This window comes from Cyprinus carpio, chromosome A8 (assembly GCF_018340385.1).
Source record: "Cyprinus carpio isolate SPL01 chromosome A8, ASM1834038v1, whole genome shotgun sequence".
Taxonomy (NCBI): domain Eukaryota; kingdom Metazoa; phylum Chordata; class Actinopteri; order Cypriniformes; family Cyprinidae; genus Cyprinus; species Cyprinus carpio.
Window position 1 is genome coordinate 8,770,678 of NC_056579.1, and position 3,692 is coordinate 8,774,369.

At 35.5% G+C, this 3,692-nt stretch overlaps 1 long non-coding RNA gene across 1 annotated transcript; it reads left to right on the top strand.

Moving 5' to 3' along the window:
- The first annotated feature begins 216 nt into the window (after nt 1-216).
- On the top strand, nt 217-3,092 carry LOC122146016. Its single transcript, XR_006160711.1, has 3 exons — nt 217-598; nt 698-752; nt 2,400-3,092. It is a non-coding gene; the product is annotated as an uncharacterized LOC122146016 (long non-coding RNA).
- Nucleotides 3,093-3,692: the final 600 nt, after the last annotated feature.

The following is a 3,692-nucleotide window of genomic DNA, read 5'->3' on the forward strand; positions in this document are numbered from 1 at the left end:
TGGTTGAATAGTAAAGTGAAATAAGAGACAAAAATATGCTTAAAAGTGATGTGTATCATACTTTTTCTATAGAATTTTTTCATGATCTTAGGTATGATGCAAAGTGCATACAGCACACAAAAAAAAAAAAAAAACAATAAACAAATAAATATAAATTTAAGAAACGATTGTTCACAGAAGGCTTTAAAATTTAAAGTTAAAACTACCCACTTTACAAAACTCTCTTATTCCGGTTTAAATTGATTGTGCTGAAAAAGTTAAAATGCTGTATCTCTGTCAAAACATTGCTTGTTTGTTTGAGAATCAGCTCAACCAATGCTGTGAGTTTGGGCAGGACTATCTGTTTGAGCAACCAATGGCAGATGGGAAGAGTGTGAACCTATCATTACTGTATGTTGCTGCGGAAGTTACACACTTAACCCTAATCACTCATGTGGACTGAAGTTTTTAACTGCAGTCATAAAAATCCGTCTCAACCCTTACCTGATCTGAAAAATCAGAAAGATCTGGAGACAGAGGAAGAAAATGGTGCAAAATTCATAATCTCATTCAAGATCTCTGAGTGAAGTTGCTGAAATGTGACAGTTTATGTGTTGACGTAAGTGCTGTCTCTTTGATATTCAAGTATGAAGAAGTTGCATGACGTAATAATGCCCAAACCTGGAGTAACTGTTTACTTTAATGACTTGGTTTCCAGTCAATGGGGCGGCAACAGTGGAGATGAGAGCAGATCTGTGTTTAGAGAGCTGAAGGTTTGTATATGACGACATTGTGACTACAAGATCCCTTTCAACTTTTGTTTGTATATTTGTGCATGTGCTGGAGGGGAGTGTATGTGTCCCTCTGACCCAAACACTCCAAATCAATGCATTGTTGTGTGTGTTTTAAAGAGCTGCAAGAATAAAAAAAACAGCTTAAATTTAGCTGGTTTAGAGGAGTTTTAGGCACTGGGAGACCACCTGGCTTACCAGTGAAACTACTGTAGCTTAACACAAGCAGACTAACAGCTTACTAACAAACCAATTGGTTTAAGTTGTTCTGCTATCTGTACTTGCAAGCTTTAGTTTTTGTGTTTCAGACTTTCAGTTCTGAAAGTTCAACATCCAAACATAAAATAGATATTTAAAGTGGAATTTTTTATTTTATTTGTTTATTTAGTTTTTATTTATTTGTTTGTGTGTGTGTGTGCGTGTGTGTGTGTGTGTGTGTGTGTGTGTGTGTGTGCTTAATTGCAAGCAAATTTGACATTTGAAAGTTACTTTTTTTATGTGGACAAATGTCCCAACATAGTAACATGATAGGACTTATATGAGCTACACTAAATAAGGGTGCGTGTCTTGAGTTTTTAATGAAGTATAATTGTATTTACACAAGAATCACGTACCTGATTGTTACATTTTTGACAGCCGCACCTGTGAGCTTCAGGGCAAAGCAAACCCACCGCTGCTCTGCGGCAACACCTGTATTCTTTTATTTTATCTGGTACAAATAACAAGCTAAACTGGATTCCACGAAGACTGACTGATTTTTGTTTTCCAGCAGTATTTTTAAGTTTTTTAAATGTAAATCTTGAGAAATAAAATGTTATTGCACTCTGTCACAGATAATTATGTCACACATTCTATAATATCAATATTCATCATGCAATTGCAATTTACAATACCTACAATGTATCTGTCGGCAAATAACTTCAATGCATAGAAAAATAAAGTGTTATATACTTAAAAAAATAAAGTATACTATATGCTTAAAAAAGAATTATTAAGGTACATTAAAGGTAATCTGACTATGTAACATGCATAAAATATTTGCGTTCTTTTGCAAAACTACTGTGTTCCTCTGAGAAACTTTTGTTTGAGAAAGTTTACATTTGTTCACAAAACGTGCATTCTTTTGCAAAACTACTGCATTTCCCCAAGAAACTTCTTGCATTCTCACATAAACATTTGCATTGTCTTGCAAAAGTATTGCGCCCCCCCGAGAAACTTTGTCGTTCATTAGCATAACGTGCATTCTCTCTCAATAATACTGCGTTCTGCTCAGAAACTTTATTATTTTATGCAAAATTATTGCATTTCCCTGAGAAATTTTATGTTTGTTTGCAGTTTTTCCTCACACTGTACATTATTTCCATCAAAAAAGTTTTGCGATTGAATGCAAAATTACTTTGAGGAATGCAAAAGTTCTGCAAGAGAACGCAAAATATAATTTTCCATCTCATTTTTTTTTTATTTTATTTTTTTACCATCAACATGTCCCTTTAGGGGCTCCACAGAATATAATATATACACCAGATTTTTTCATGTATAAAGCAGATGGTGTAGTCTTCCTAATCCTATTTTATAAAAGATGCTTTCTTGTAGGTATTATAACCTGCTTTTATTTTTTCAATGCTTAAGATTACAGCACTCAGTGAAAGGGCATGAATACTGACACCCACAATGTTTTGATGGGAACAGTAAATCCCTCAGCGGTGCCTCACCCGAGAATCAAACAGGCAAGATGCCAGTTCCCAACAGCGGGCACATGGGAACACATCTGAAGCTTGAATTGCTGACAGCCGACCACACCTTCATTTGTGAAGGACATTGTCCTTCAAGAGCCATTAGCCTCGAGGAGGAGAAAGACAATGGCTGTGACAGCGCACTGCTGGGATCCAAGAATTCAATAGTATTCTAATATGAGTTGAATGTGATTGTACAGTGTAGTGTGACAGATAGAGTCATGAAAAGGTAAACGAAGCTGAGCTATGCTGTCTCCAGTCATCAGACTGTCAGCGGAGCTGAAGAGAAGCGCATAACTGCTATTAAATCACTTTCTGTCATGCTGTGTGTGTGTGGAGACAGCAAGATAGAGTCTCTATTTCCAGGTGTGACAGACATGAAGGTACACTAGCAGCTAATGTGCATGTGCGTGTGAATGAGCATATAAGGTGACTAGCCATTCTGATATAATCAGGACAGTCCTGAGTTGCCATTCCTGATAATTAGTCTTAACTTTATTTTGATTGCTGTGAATAAATGTATTAAACTGATGTCACTGTGATTCATTATTTTTCTTTCATGAGAAACCAGCAGCAGCGTGATGTGGACCCTTAAATAACAAGAGTGGGTGGGTTATGTAGTATTTTGACCGATTAATAGAATGGTAAGACACATAAACAACTACATCTCTTGCTTTTTCCTCACAATGCTGAGAGGTAAGTTGACAACACCAAGTTTGCACATGAATAATTATACAAATGAAGATTTTTTTAATGAACTCATTAAATTACATGGAAAAAAGTTGTTGTGTTTCGAGAAAAAAAAACTTGTTAAATTTCAAGATAAAAGTAAAAAAAAAAAAAAAAAAACTGAGAATAAACACACTTGTGTCATGTTCATTTGATCACGTTGGACAGTGTTAATCAGCATCTGCAGTGGCGCAGGTTGTAGAGTATAATGCTCATGGATGAAGCATATGATGAGGTCGACCAGAGTTTCAAATTCACCTTTTGCCGAACACACTCTTCTTCCTTTTTTCATCACATATTACATCGGAAAAGTGGAAATCAATGGGCTAACAAATGTTTAATAATGATGTATTAACTGGGTAGGTTTACAAGTAGGTGGCTATAGGGAGGGCTTTGCTGTACCAGTAAGGCAGTGTCTATTTAATAATTTTTTATAAAGAAAATCATTTACACTCTATGT